General features: G+C 44.8%; 1 pseudogene; it reads left to right on the top strand.

The window, feature by feature from the left end:
• The first annotated feature begins 8,817 nt into the window (after positions 1–8,817).
• Positions 8,818–13,107, top strand: LOC120668612 (annotated as a pseudogene).
• The last annotated feature ends 3,480 nt before the right edge of the window (positions 13,108–16,587 follow it).

Here is a 16,587-nt window from a genome sequence, read left to right as displayed (position 1 = left end):
CCATCCCTGACACTTATATCGAGCCATCAACTTGGGATCATCATTCGTACCATGCAACTTGACATCAAATTCAGACTGAAATTAGCGACTCGCTTTTCCATGCGCAAGGCAATGAAATGTTTTCTTAATCCAACAACAATCATGACCGCTAATAAGTCCAAAACACTCTTTTTCGTGAAACTCAAGGGAATCACTACTATAGAAAACTTAATGGAGGCGGGCAAGTTAAATGGCTTTACCGAGGTGGTCACAGCAACCACCTCAGACACAAGATCACGGTTAATCGAGGCATTTCCACAGCGGTCGTGCAACCGCCTCGGTTAATCCTTTAACCGAGGTGGTATTTTTAATGTAACTGCTTTTGTTATTCCCTATTAATGGAGGCGGTCGTCTTAACACGCCGGCCTCCGTTATTCCTTATTAACTGAGGTGGTCGCCTGTTATGAGCCCGCCTCAGCTAAGGTTTTCTAGAATAAAAAAACTTATTTCATTCGAATTTGAATTTAAAAACACATAAAAATCATCATGTTTCAGTTGCTATTTGTTTTTTAATTTTCAAGCTTCAATAAACATATAAGTGATATTGATTTATACATTTATTAATAACTTTGCATATATAATTGCTAGAATATATTTTTACGATAATATCGTATAATACTGATATGTATAATTTTTTGTACATGAATCAAGTTTGGATGCACCTAGCTCATTGATAAAATTTATACGATATAATTATTATTGCTATTATTATTATCACTATTCTTTAGAGGGCCCAACACTGATCCCTCGCCTGGGCCCCTAAATTCTCAGGACCAACCTGGCACTGTAGCGTTACAGTGCGCTACAATGTACGGAGCGGTAGCGTCAGGAGTACTCCCGGCCCAAACGAGGTCTAAGATGGTTCTCATGCCATTCTTGAGCAAATGCTTTTGGCGTCAGCAATTCCCTCTCCGTGTTCACTCGTTTTTTTTCGCTCAATGCAAACGAGGGAAGAAGGACCGAAGCCTCAAGCAGCTTACCCTGTGCAGGTTCACCCTAATTGTCGGAGACGGAGAGGAGAGGACGCCCATCACAGCTTGCTCATTGGCTGCCCTGTTCTGGAGAGCCCCTTGGCCCTTACTTATGTAAATGGTATGGATATTTCCGAACCGTATTTGAATTCGATCTGGTTTGGAAGGATTTTTATCCATTCGTATCCGATTCCGGATATTCAATATCCGTAACCGATCCGTATCCAAATACTAAAAAGTTACATTTTTATGATGTCGATATCCATTATAATCTTATCCGGCAAAAATTAACACTATGCATATCCGACTCCGTATTTGAATAAAAATATAAAAATAAATACGATATCAGTAATATCCGCTCGTATTCGATCCTTTTACATCCCTACTTGCTTTGTCCGGAATGCCGATTTTGGTTGCCTCCGCGTTCTCTCACCGTGTCTTGGGACAACCAAGCTGCCGTAAAGTTCATAGAATTAGAACTGGTCATCGAGGACGACACCCTGCTTGAAAGATTGCTATCGCCTGATCCAAACTCCAAAGTGTGGTCCAGCAACCATCCGGGTAATGCTGGCACCAAGGCTGGTGGTATTATTGGGCTTACTGTCAGATGCAAGATTCGGAAGGCTACTGCTGGTACCTGAAAGACTGAGTTCCCAAGCTCGAGTTTGGAAATACTGCCATCTGACTCCATATAGGTCCTAGTCAGTTGTTGGCTTCATCAAATGTTTTCCCTGCTTGGAAAAGATGTATCATTGTGATTGTGAGTCGTTGTCTAGGCTTGCATTTAAATCTTAACTATATGTTTGAGATATAATCTGGGCATATAGAGCAATAAATTGTTCATCTACCTAGCAACTACTTACTGATTGTTTCATTTTCTTTCTCTATACAGTCGCACCCACAGAACTATGATGGAATTGCTTGAGCTCCAACTAAAACAATGATCCTCAAGAACTATGATGTGGCAAGAGGTATGATGTTGACTTTGCCAAGTTCTATATATGTTTTGAATGCAAAAGTGCTGAAGGAAATGGAATTTAATTTGGAACCCTTAACAACTGCAATGATAAGCGGGTTGCTAATCAACGTAGTCAGCTTCAACTGGAAAATGAACTTCGAGCTTCAACTGGAAAATGAACTTCTCGAGGTGCTCAATTTAAATTTCGAAGTGGGTATTGGAGTACTTCCACAAGTAATGAACAACTCCTTATGTAAATGCTGCATGAAGATTTGATGCCCTTTCAGGAGATTGTCTTGTCTTTTATCCAAAGCCAAAATTTGGAGATTGTCTTGTCTTTTATCCAAAGCCAAAATTTGGTGTGTGCCACATTCGTGGTTAGCAGTATTATGTTTCTTCCTTCAGAATTATTGGGACAGTGTCAACATGTTTTTGAGGTACCTCAATTTGAAAATGCAAACAACATGTATGCTATATTGTTTCGACTTTGAACAAGTTCCGCTCAGTTTTATTTGCCGGTATTATAGAAACAGAATAAGTCTAAATTACTCCCCACAACTATAGCCAAAGTCTGGATAACTGCCCAAACTATCCTTTGGTTCACTTTACCACCAAACTATACCATTTGGTTCAAATTACCCCTAATATAATTCACTTTTTAATTTTCTCCATGCATAGGTACACACCATAACGCATGTTAGAAAAAATAAATCATAACTTTTGCCATTATTTTGGTAGGTTAGTATATTTAATAATAATTAATCATTGGAGTTCAAAATTATATGAAAACTAACGAGGAAAATTATAAAACTTTTTCTAAATATGTATTGAGAAGTCCACTAATAACCTGCAAAATTTGTAATTAAAATTCAACTTGTGTATGCAAAAAAAAAAGATAAAGGGGTAAATTAAATTGTTATAGTTTATGGGGTTATCCAGACTTTAGCTATAGTTGATGGCTATAGTTGATGGCAGTAAATTGAACTTTTCCCAAAGAACTGATATCTTTCAGCTAGCGCATGTCCTAACCAAACTCATAGTTATGCGCCAACAACTCTTGTCAAAGAGATCGACACATGATTGGTTTTCCTGTGCATGTGTACGGCACTTTATGGCGTACACGACTACAAAAATGATTTGTAGGGACACCATAATTTTTTTGAGGGGTTGTTCAAAACTTGACTCGTTGCTACAAATGGAGCTAAGGTACTGTAGCAAAATACCCGTTCCTGAAAAGACATATTTAGAGGTGGGCCGCCCTCACCCGCCCTTAAATATGGAATTTCTAGGGGTGGGTCATCCCCTAACCCGCCCTTACAAATAATTTTTAAAATTTTTGCAGAAATTCATTTAATTCAAAAACATCATCAAAACATATAAAAAAGTGAAATTTGTACCTTAGGCTTATTTTGATCTATAGAAATAGGAAAAATATCAAAAGCATATTTGAGTGTACATAGTGATTATGAGTGTGAAAAGCACATAGTAAGTCTTAAGTTGCATGAGAGAGTGTAAGTTATTATGTTTCACACTCTTCACCATTACCTACATATGGTTTTTATATTTTTTTATATGTTATACATAGCACAATATACGTTTGGTAAAAGTTTAACAATTTTTTGATTTCTTTTACTATTTATTTTGCATTAAATAAATTTTCAAAGAAATTTTGGAAATTGATTTGTAGGGGCGGGCCGTGGCGCCGCCCGCCACTAGAGATACATTTCCAAAATTCCTCCAAAAATTCATTTAATACAAAACAAATAGTAAAATACATCGAAAAACATGAAATTTTAGCCATAGAAATATAATGACCTGTAGATCTAGAGAAAAATATGAAAGACATAAGTTAACACTTTTATTGTTTACGAGTGTGCAAAATACATAGTTAGTCTTAAATGGTATGAGATAAGTAGTGTTCGGGATGGGCAAATATAACCGAGAACCGAACCGAAAATACCGAGAACTGGAACCGAAAGAACCAGAAACGAGAAAATTCGGTTCTGCTTCGGTTCTTGGTCCTGAGGTACCGAATTTTATTCGGTTCTTCGGTTCTTAGGCTCGATTAACCGAAGAACCGAGCCCACAGCAAATTAGCCCAACTAGCCTAGGCAAGGCCCAATCTGGCCCAACTACAAACCCTAGCTAACCCAGGCCATCCCTTCCCCACCAGATTCCCGCACTGAGCCATCGACGGCGCCCACCCCACCCCACCCACCCGCACCTAGCGGCCACCGCGCCCACCCCACCGCACCTCGACAGCGGCCCCTGCCATTGCCTCGCCTGGCCCTGTCTCTCCTCGCACGGCCACGCACCCGCGCCCCACGGGCCCGACGTCCAACCTCCCGGCGTGGCAGCGGCACGCCCAGCCCGAGCTCGTGTCTCCCTCCCTCCCTCCCTCCTTTCTGGCATGCGGGAGGAGCGTGTTGCTGCGGGACAGCACGGCGGCGGATCGACGGCAGCACCCTCGGAACGGCGCGACAGTGGCGGATAGACAGCGGCAGCCCACCGGACGGTGCGGCGGCGGCGGAGCGAGGTGGCGTGGCGGCTCTCTTCACCGGCAAACTCGGTTAATTCAGGTATAACCGGTACCAAACCGAACTAACCGAAACTGAATTTTCTCAGTTCCTATTTCTATAAAGAACTGATCGGCCATCAATTCTCAAGAACTGAACTTGTAGAAAAACCGAGGAACCGAACCGATCGGTTTGGGAGGAACCGAATGCCCAGACCGAAGTAGTGTATAGGGTTACATTGTTGTTTGAACGCTTTTATTCATTATATCTAGTAAAATATGATTTTTATATTTTTCATATGTTATACAAAGCACAATATACGTATGGTCAAAGTTTAACAATTTTTTAATTTGTTTACTATTTATTTTGCATTAAATGAATTTCTGGAGAAATTTTAGAAATTGATTTGTAGGGGCGGGAGTGGCCTTACCCGCCCCTACAAATAGATTTGTAGGGGTGGGCCACCATGTCACCCGCCTCTGAAAATGTCTCCGCCTATATATACTCAGGGGACTTAGAAAAAATTTAACTCTAGAACGCGCGGACACACAGATGTCGGGAAGCTTCCGAAAAATTTCGTGCTCAAACGCCGCCGCCGCCCGCCCGCGCGCTGCCGCTCCTCCCGCGTGCCGCCGCTCGTCCTCGCCGCGTGCCGCCGCTCGTCCTCGCCGCGCGCCGCCGCTCCTCTTCCTGGCCCCACGCTGAATACAATCGATTATACACTACTGAATAGAGAGGCATTTAAATCAGACTTCTGCAGACATAAATGCCTTACGAGGGTCGCTTTGCAAACAAAGAAAAATAGAATGGTACATAATCGTCCTAGAAACTAAGATGGCAGCACATGAAATTGATCACTATTGGGGACATGAACATTAGCATTTATAGAACTTGGAATCGGATGTTGAAAGCGACAAGGAAGAACAAGGTGCATAGCACTCTTCATTGCAGGATAACCACGGCTGTATACTGTCCAAAAGCAGTAGCTCGAGGAGTACACCATGATCAGGGCAGGGTTAGCCTGACTCAGGGACACGAGGAATACTTTATCTTAAACAAGGTTCAAGTCCCCGACCTAGCTGTCTAGTGTACGATATTTTTACATTCCTGTTGTTTCCTCTGCAGTTTTCAGAAAGAAAATGGCCATGTTATAATCCACATTCAGACTTCCTAAACTAGAGCTCACTTTAAGCCTCGATTACTGTAGGAGCCCTACTAGTCATTGACAGACAAACACACGCAACATATGCAAGATAACTTTCTGAATTCCTAGCTAATATATAAATTTCTATAAAACTCATATTCTCTGGATGTTTGGCGCTAAAGAACTATAGCCCTATTACTAGTGTAATCCATCAAAGGAGGCTCGCGTATTGGCAGTCACTGACCAAGTCAAGCTACAGAGATCCATATGACACAGACCAACCAATCGCTAACGCACCAATCGGAGATCACATATGAGGAAGCGGACCAATGAACCTTGCAGATGGATCTGGAGTGCATACCTTTCCTGGCCAGCGGTGTCCCAAATCTGGACCTTGATGACCTTGTCCTCGACGTGGATGCTGTGGTTGGCGAACTCGACCCCGATGGTGGACGACGACGGCGAAGAGGTGGAGGCGGAGGGGAGAAGGAGGATTATTGGATGAGCTTTCGCAGGCCTCGCAGGATACCTCACTACTACACAAATCTTTACCGAGACGGGCAAAAACCATTAACCGAGGCAGTTTTTGCAACCACCTCGGTCGTAAGGCCTCGGTTAATCGAGCCATTAACCGAGGCGGTTGTGTTGTCCGCCTCAGTAAATAGAATAAAAAAATTAAAAAAAAAGCCTGCCGGCCCGCCGAGCCCATCGGGCGTCGCCGCCGCCCCAGCTCCAGGCCGTATCTCTGCTCCGTCGCCGGATCCGCCCACGGCGGGGCTGGATCCACACCAGCCCTAGGGCAGCCAGGATGCGGACCAGCAGCGCCCGCCGCTGCCGCCGGTCCTCGGTCGCGCCGCCGTCGTGCCGCGGCCGCGCCCTCCACCGTGCCTCCACCACCACCACGCACCGCAGGGAGGGAGGGAGGGAGGGCGCCGCCAGGAAGGTTGGGGAAGAGGCCGCCGGGAGGGAGGTCGCCGCCGCCACACCAGCGCCGTATCCGCCACGTGCGCCGCCGGATCTGCTCCCTGTGCCCCTGGATCCACCATGTGCGCTGCCAGATCTACACTATGCACCACCGAATCCGCCCCTTGCGCCCCAGCGCCGCCAGATCTGCCTTCCCGCCGCAAATGCAGGGTCGTGATGGAGGGAGGAGGCGCGACTGGCGGCCGGCGTCGGGGGTCGGAGGTGGGGCAGTGGCGACATGAGGAGCACGCGCGGTTGGAGGATCCAGTGGCTTGGGGAAGAGGCACGGCGGGGGGCACCGACGCTGTGGGGAGGAGCCGCTCAAGTAGGCATGCCGGTGGTGTGGAGGAGAAGGTGAAGCCGCCGGCGACATGGATGAGGTGCGGCGAGAGAGAGAGGAGGGGTGAGTGAGGATGAAAACCTAAGTGCAGTATATATACTTGGAGCCATCTATCGGGCCGAGTTGGGCTTTTCTGGGCTCAGCTCTTTTAACCGAGGCGGACTTCTTATAAATAACCGCCTCCAAAAATAGACTATTAACCGAGGCGGACCTTTATAATGCGTCCGCCTCGGTTAATAGATTTTGCGAGGTGGTTTTCTATAACTGCCTCGGTTAATAAAAAGTTATTGTCTCGGTTAATGCGGACCATCAACCGAGGCAGTTGTTTTTCCTAACCGCCTCCAAGCCCTTTAAAAGTGTCTCGATTAATCAATTTTTGTAGTAGTGCCTGCAGGTGATTGCAGGCTTTCCTGCTCTAGCCCAGCAGGGTTCGCAAGCCCATCCCACTTCGGCCCACTTCCAAAACGCGGTCCACTGCAGAGGCCTGCTCACACATTTTCGCAGGACGGACCTAGCAGGATGGCAGGCCCACCTGCGCCTGCCTGCATCTTGACTTCAACCTCCCATTTCCACCTCCACAAAACTAGCTCGATCTGGTGGTTTCATGTAAAGCTAACCACAGTCAACAATGGGTACCCTCAAAAAGAAAAAACAGTCAACAATGGGTATTCTTTTTTAACCCAGGCGTGTTTAAATTCGCTCCCTCGGGGACTAGTCGAACCAAGGACCTACAGGCCCTTTCGCAACTGGCAGACCTTAGGCCATGCCACAATTCAAGCTCGATGTGGCATGCAGTTGGCGAGCTTGACTAGCATGCTGTGGACCTATAATTTTTTTGTTTCTCTTTTTCAGTGTGTTAGGAACAAGTCAAAAGTCATCCATGGCCACAGATTTTTTTCTCTCTTCCACACAACTTCATGAAGGTCTCCCTATCTCCACAGTCAAGTTGCGACACGCATGGAGGGTCTTGGTATGATGCAAGAACTATAGAAAGAGTCAAAATTTGAATCTTTTACTTTTCTACCTTAATAATTTCCAACTTCAATGGTCAAATGGCATGACATGTGTGTACAATTGATGACTTTGCCTACTTCTGCATGCAGCAGTGCATCTAGATTGCTCGGTAAGAAAATGGTAACTTTTCTTTGCCTTCGATATCACAATACCTTGAAATAAACAAGATCACTAAAGCATGATTAGTGAAATAAAATTTCCTAGGTTGGAAGCATATAGGCTTCATGTTACAAACAAAAGGAGATGTTAGGGAGAAAGTACCATTTTAAGGATTTTACAAATTTTGCTTTGTCCTTGTTTCACACGTCTGGCCAATCCAATTCACATTCCATTCACGGTAACTTCATTCACCTCCTTTATATATATCTGTGAAAAAGAACAATAATAAATTAGAAGAGAACAGAAGTGTTTGTGGGGACATGCACCGCACCTAAGCAAAAGTGTTTTACTCACTGATATATTTGTTCTTTTGCATTCTAGATTCCAAGAAATCTCAACAAAGTAACCAAACTTGTAGTAATAAAAATGGATAAAATAATTACAGGACTGTGATAAGTCAAACTACACTTATGGGGTCGGTAATCTGTATATTTCTGTTTATTGGAATTACATCTTAAAACTTCCGCTCCTGAATATTCAACAAAACTTGTTTTATTGAAAATTATTTGCAATCCTCTTGATGGCAATAATGGCGTACCTCTTATGAATCTGAGGACAAACCAATTCAATCATTGTAGAAAAAAACAAGTCATGAAGGTGAGAAGTCAAATGAAGTCTATGGACTTGATGTTAATCTCTAGAGCGAAAGATATTATGTAAAGCAGGCAGCCAACCTTGCTTCAATGCTAAATACCCTAACACCATTTGTTCCCATCTCCACACAATACCATATGCCGTCCAAAATAAAGCCTGTCTCCATGCTTCTACAGCTCCTCTTCCTCAGCCTTAACCTAGCAGCCTTCACTAGTGGTGATGACCATCAATTCTTCTACTCTGCCTTCTCCGAAAATGATCTTGTTGTGGATGGAGCTACCACGATCACATCAAATGGCCTACTTGAGCTCACCAATGGAACGGACCAGCAAAAAGGCCATGCCTTCTACCCAACTCCACTGCGGTTCGCGAGGTCTCCCAATGGAACAGTACAATCTTTCTCCACCTCCTTTGTGTTTGCCATCTTGTCTGTGTACACTGATCTAAGTGCCCATGGCATGGCGTTTGTTGTGGCACCAAGCAGAAATTTCTCATCAGCTGCATTGCCCGGTCAGTTCCTAGGCCTCACAGACATACAGAACAACGGCAATGTCAGCAACCACTTCTTTGTTGTTGAGCTTGATACCATACAAAACAAGGAGTTCAATGATCTCAACGCCAACCATGCAGGTGCCAACGTCAATGGTCTCAAATCATTGGAGTCCTACTATGCTGGCTACTATTCCGATGAGGATGGTAAATTCCGCAACTTGAGCCTGATTAGCCGTGAGGCTATGCAAGTGTGGATAGACTATGATGACAAGGTTTCAGGCATCACCGTTACCATGGCTCCTTTGAAGGTTGCCAGACCTATAAAGCCACTATTCACAACCACCTACAACCTCACAGGTGTTGTTACAGATGTTGCATACATCGGCTTCTCCTCTGCAACCGGCACAATCAATACACGGCATTATGTGCTTGGCTGGAGCTTCAGCATGAATGGTCCTGCTCCAGCCATTGATATTGCTAGGCTACCTAAGTTGCCACGAATGGGCCCGAAGCCTCGATCCAAGGTATTGGACATTGTTCTGCCAATAGCAACAGCCAACAGCTGCATTTGTCCTCACTGTGGGCACTGCTGTTTTCCTTCTCATTCGAAGGCATTTGAAGTATGCTGAGCTGAGGGAAGATTGGGAGGTTGAGTTTGGGCCACACCGATTCTCCTATAAGGATTTGTTCTATGCAACAGAAGGATTCAAGGACAAGCACTTGTTAGGTATTGGAGGATTTGGGAGGGTATACAAGGGGATACTTCCGGTGTCTAAATTGGAGGTAGCTGTGAAAAGAGTGTCTCATGATTCTAAGCAGGGCATGAAGGAATTCATTGCGGAGGTTGTTAGCATAGGACATATCCAACATCGCAATTTGGTGCGTGTGCTGGGCTATTGCCGAAGAAGGGGCGAATTATTTTTGGTGTATGAGTACATGCCGAATGGAAGTGTTGACAAGTACTTGTACGGTAAAGAAGGGAAGCCAATTCTTAGTTGGGCTAATAGATGGCATATCATCAAAGGCATTGCATCTTGTTTGCTCTACCTCCATGAAGAGTGGGAAAAAGTCATCATCCATCGGGATATCAAACCAAGTAATGTCCTCCTAGATAGTGACATGAATGGACGACTTGGTGACTTTGGCCTTGCTAGGTTATATGACCATGACACTGATCCACAAACCACACACGTCGTTGGAACAATAGGGTACCTAGCTCCTGAGCTAGGACATACTAGCAAGGCAACACCTCTTACTGATGTATTTGCTTTTGGCATGTTTCTTCTTGAGGTCACATGTGGGCAGAGGCCTATCAATGAAACCTCACAAGACAGTCAGTGTATGTTGGTTGATTGGGTTCTTGAGCGTTGGGGCAGTGCATCGCTTCTAGAAACGGTGGATAGCAGGATTGAGGGAAACTATAACATTGATGAAGCATGTTTGGCCCTGAAGCTAGGACTGCTATGCTCTCATCCATTTTCCAATGCAAGGCCTACCATGCGGCAGGTTATGCAGTACCTTGAAGGTGACACACTGTTACCCGGGATGACACCAACAGATATGAGATTTCACATGATGGCTATTATGCAGAACGAAGGATTTGAGGACTACATCACGGGATCCACAGCAAGCATTGGTACGACATCTGTTCTCTCTGGTGGAAGATGAGACATTCTGGGTGCTTGTTTTGCCATCCTCAACATCTAATTGGTGCCATGTAAAACTGTCGCAAAGGGTAGCAATATGCGTGTAGCCTGTATACTTTTTTTCCTACTGTCGGAGCAATATGTCAAGGTGTAACATTCTAAATATAATTAGAGAAATTGGTGTTCTTGCCCTCATTCTGGATGCTAATTGTGATTTTGCCCTCTATTTTTAGACTTTGCAATTTTACCCCTCCTTTTTGAAAATGAAATCTCCGTTTGCCCATACTTCAAACTCTATTAGTTGGAGATGCATTAAAAATAAAAAGAAATAAGAAACCCCTTTAAGGCAATAGAAAAAGACCGAGCTACCCTCACTTCTTCCTTCCTCTTTGGCTCCATCTGCACCCTTCCCTTATATCCATTCGCAAAACCTAGGTCAAGCACAGCGGAAGGGCAACCGGCGGTGGTGCACCAGAGGCAACCTGGGCAGCGGCAGGCGGGCCCCATGTGGAGGCTCCCAGACGGCGGCTGGAGGGACCCACGTGGGGGTCGGTGCGGGATCGCGTAGGCAGCGGTGCGCCGGTGCCCGCGCGAGGCACCCCAGCGGCGCGCCCTTACGCGGGCAGGGAGCGGCGCCGGCGCCGGCGCGAGGTGTCCCCTGCGGCCTGCGTGGCCAGGTAGGGGCGGGGCCTGGCACGAGGCAAGGAGCGGCCTGCACGGCTAGGCAGCAGCGGGCACCGGAAGCGGCCTAATCTGAATCTGGCTATTTCTGCAGAGAAACAGGCACATCAGAGATCCATGGCTGTTGTCTTGTATTTGTTATTCCTTTGTTCATATAAGAGTGTTTTTTCATTTGGAAATGAAAAAGGAAAACGTCAGAGGTACCAGTCTTGTTTTCTCAAAAAAAGACCAGAAGAAAAACGAACACCAATGGAGATAAGAAGATAAGCAAGAAGCAGAGCTTGGAAGCTCAGTCATTTGTACAAAGTAGCTGATATACCTAGGGGTAAAATCATCAAATTCATCTAATAAGAGGGGCAAATCCGCAAGGAAAAATTGGTATTTTCAAAGTAATTTTAATACCTTTAACTAGCTTTCACATAATAGGGACAAACCCTTCCTTCGTTTCAAAAAAGCAGGGCTGAATTCGCAAAGTTTAAAAAATAAAGGTAAAATCATCATTTCACATCAAAATAGGGGTAAGAACGCCAAAACCCCATAGAATTATTGTGATATTTGTATATGACCTGCCCCTGAAAATTTAGGGGTGGATCATGCCCCTCCCCGCCACTACAAATCGATTTGTAGGGCCAGGTGGGGGCATGACCCGCCCGCCCCTAAAAATGGCCGACTTCGACACCGCAGCATTGTACCGCTACTTCGATATTGTCGGCGACAAGGTGAACTTCTTTTGGTGTATGACTATATGTCAAATGGCAGCCTCAATAAGTATCTGTACTGTGAAGATGCTCAACCATCATTGAGTTGAGCCAGTAGGTTCCACATCATCAAGGGTGTTGCATCTGGATTGTTCTACCTCCATGAGAAGTGGGAAAAAGTTGTCATCCACCGAGACATTAAGCCAAGCAATATCCTCATTGATAATGAAATGAATGGACGAATAGGTGACTTTGGTCTTTCAAGGTTATATGATCGTGGCACCGATCCACAGACCACGCATATGGTTGGAACCATGGGTTACCTAGCTCCAGAGTTGGTACGCTCAGGTAAAGCATCCACATCGACAGACGTATTTGCATTTGGCATACTTCTCGAGGTCACTTGTGCAGAAAGGCCAGTTACGAAAAATTCGAAAGGTGACCAGCATACATTGATGGATTGGGTTTTAGAGCATTGGCATAAAGGATTGTTAATGGAGACAGTGGACCCAAGACTCAAAGATGATTTTAACATTGATGAGGCATGCCTAGTACTAAAGCTTGGACTTTTATGCTCACATCAATTTGTCAGCGCAAGACCCACCATGCGACAAGTGATGCAGTACCTTGAAGGTGATACAGCAATCCCAGAGATGACATCAACACATTTCACCTTCACCATGCAGGCCTTCACGCAGCAGGACCAAGGTTTTGAATCACCTAATATGACATATCCACAAATAACTTCAAGTTTTGGCACATTTTCAAGTCTCTCAGGAGGAAGATGATATATGGGTGTCTAGAATTATGGTGTCCCTTCAAAGAAACTGGTTACAAATGCTTTCTGGGGAATTTAATTTGTGACCAGTTCTGGATGCATGTAAGAATGTATTGGATCGTAAGGAGTGGGTCTAAAGATGCCTAAAGCTCCCCCTGAAATCATGCTACGCAATGAATGCAATGCAGAGGGTGTAAGTGAAGCATTCAGGGATACAAGGATATGACCAACATCCAGTTACAAGCATGCGTGCATCCATAAACAAGAAGTGTATCTAGCACAACAGGGTATATCAAATCATGTCTAGAGCTTAGCAAGTTCAGTTTAGCAGAAATAAAAGCATCAGTCAAGATCTAGCACCAGCAAGTAGGAAATAGAAAGCAGTGCTAATCAAACTCATACAGGGTGAGCATGTTACAAACATCCATTGTGCGTTCAAAACTTGCATTTGATCATGAATTTAAACATATTATATCAAGCAAGTATTAATGCCAGGGGTTTAAAGCTTGTCAGGCTTTACTTAGCAACGAGGCCATGCCTATGCCAAAGGCAATCAGAAGCTTAAGACACTCGTTTCAGTCATGCACAGCCTTGCCCGGGTTCTCACAAGTGCAAAGTGAGCCGTCCCGAAAGCTCGATCAGTGCGACAAGCAATCCCACCTGAATCTTTTCATCTCATTTCAAGCACAATTCAAGCAATTTTATCAATTTTAGATCATGTCAAGTATGAATTGCTTAACCAAGAATGAATTGCAACATATCAAGTATCAAGAAGCTACACTAGCATGAATAAGATAGCAAAGCATATCAATACGTCCTCACATGCTAGTAGCCAAGACAGGGTGACCATGTTTTCAGATTTTCAAATCAAAATAGCTTAACTCAAAAGATATGACATATACTGTGGAGCAAGCTATACATAATCATATCTATAAAATTACACTAGCAAGCACCAAGAGATCATAGCAATATATACCAGAATGCTAGTGCAAGTGAAGCAATGCAAAATGCAAGAATGTACAATGCAAATGCAAATGCAACTACTACAACTAGAAAACGAAGAGAAGCAAAAACAAAACCTACAAAGCTAACCAAAGAAAAGCTAGCAACTAAAAGGGGTAACACACCCCAAGTTCCCCTTGCAAGCGAACAAAGGTATCATGCTCAAGCGGCTTGGTAAGTATATTTGCGGTTTGCCTCTCATGGTACATGAATCAAGTCTATATGGCCCATCTCATGGTTATCTCACAGGAAGTGGAACCGAATGTCTATGTGTTTGGTTCTGGAGTGTAGGACAGGATTCTTTGCAATGCTAATCGAAGACATGTTGTCTACAAAGATAGGAACCCTTTCATAACTCAAGCCATAATCCTGCAAGGTTTGTTTCATCCATAAGATCTGGGAGCAGCAGCTAGCAGCGGCAACATATTTGGCTTCTATGGAAGAAAGCGCTACACTAGCTTGCTTGCGAGAGGACCAAGACACTAAAGATGTACCGAGGAAGTGACAAGTACCGGAAGTCGACTTGCGATCCAGCCGACACCCGCCGAAATTAGCATCCGAAAAACCAACCAAAAAAAGAGACGAATCCGCAGAGAACCAAAGACCGAATTCAGGAGTGAACTTGTGATACCTGAAGATACGTTTCACCACCTGTCTGTGGGAGGTGCACGGTGAAGCCTGATACCGCGCATAGAGGCCAACCCCGAACTGAATGTCCGGCCGGGTCGCTGTCAGGTACAAGAGGGAGCCAATCATGCTCATGTACTCCTTCTAGTCCACCGCCTCGCCATCCAAGTCCTCATCAAGCGCCGTCGATGTGCTAATCAGAGTCGGTTGAGGAGACAAGTCACTCATGTCGAATTTTCGTAGCAAGTCCCTGGTATACTTTGCTTGATGAACGAACGTGCCTTGGGAAGTTTGCTTGATCTTCAACCCGAGAAAGAACTGCAGCTCACCCATCATGCTCATCTCGAATTCCCTGGACATCTGCTCAGAAATCTTGGAAACAAGAGAGTGAGAAGAGCCACCAAAGATGATATCATCCATGTACATCTAAACCAACAGAAAGTTAGAGCCAGAGCGCATGAGGAACAGAGTTTTATCAATACATCCCATTTTAAAACCTTGAGCTAGCAAGAAATTCTTAAGTCTATCGTACCAAGCTCTAGGCTCCTGTTTCAAACCATAGAGAGCTTTTTGAAGTTTGTAAACACAGTTTGGAAACTTGGGATTTTCGAAACCAGGGGGTTGTTTTACATAAACTTCTTCTTCAATCAAACCATTCAAGAAGGCAGATTTTACATCCATTTGGAAAACTTTAAAGCCTTTTGAAGCAACAAAAGCAAGTAAAATGAGAATTGCTTGTAAGCGCGCTACCGGGGTAAAAGTTTCTTCGTAATCAATTCCTTCTTTTTGGCAAAACCCCTGGGCTACAAGTCGAGCCTTGTTCCGCACTACCAACCCATCCTCACCTTGCTTGTTCTTGAAAACTGACTTTGTTCTGATGGGATTACAAGCTTGTTCTTGAAAACCAAAACCCAAACCTGATTCCTTTCAAAATTTTCAAGTTCCTCATGCTTGGTATTGACCCAGTTGGAATTAGAAAGTGCGTGTCCAACATCTTTGGGCTCAAAAGAAGCAACAAACGCTGAATGAGCAAAACCAGCGATACAGGTTACCTTGGACCTTGTCTTGGCCCCTGTACTTGGGTCACCGATTATCAATCGGTCTGGTGAGTGATCCCTCCGGCACCACCGCACCCTAGCTGGAGTAGGGGCGGAGGTAACCTCCCCTGCATCCCCGGAGGAGCACCTCGCCGGAGCAGCTGGTGGTGTAGGCGAATCCGTAGTGGACGGAGTTGGATCAGAACCGCCATCATCATCCGAGCTTGTGGCAGAGGTGGCTGGGTCCACAGCACGTGCGGTAGCCTCAGCATCACCCTGGCAGCTTCTTCCTCCTCATCCTCAAAGTTGGAGCTGCCGAGCTCATCATTTCCTGCAACTTCAAAGACAGAAGCATTGCACGGTGCAGTCCCGTCGAAAGGGACTTCACAAGTCTCTCTGACAGTGCTAGTATCAATGATTAGCACACGGTATGCTCTAGAATGAGAAGCATAACCGAGAAAGATACCGTCAGACGAGCGAGACTCAAACTTGTCAAACTTTCCTACCTTAAACACAAAACACCGGCAACCAAACACTCTAAGATGGTCAACTCTAGGCCGGCGTCCAAATCGCAACTCATATGATATCTTGTGCAAGAAAGCACGCAGAAAAATGCGGTTGGACACATAACAAGCAGCGTTAATTGCCTCAGCCCAGAATTTTCTAGGAGTCCTATGCTCATCAAGCATCATCCTAGCCATCTCAATAAGCGTCCGATTCTTCCGCTCTACAACTCCATTCTGATGTGGAGTGTAGGGGGAAGAATATTGGTGTTCAAGACCTTGATTACTGCAAAAAGTATCAAAATGAGCATTTTTGAATTCTGAGCCATTATCACTGTGAATCGCTCTCATGTCATGGGGTAGCTCGTTCTTCAACCTCAAGATCAAGTCCTGAATAAACTCAAAAGCCCCATCCTTGTTTCTCA

The sequence above is a fragment of the Panicum virgatum genome, chromosome 2K (assembly GCF_016808335.1).
Source record: "Panicum virgatum strain AP13 chromosome 2K, P.virgatum_v5, whole genome shotgun sequence".
Taxonomy (NCBI): Eukaryota; Viridiplantae; Streptophyta; class Magnoliopsida; order Poales; family Poaceae; genus Panicum; species Panicum virgatum.
The sequence above is the reverse complement of the archived record's forward strand: the minus strand, read 5'-3'. Positions and strand labels throughout refer to the sequence as shown.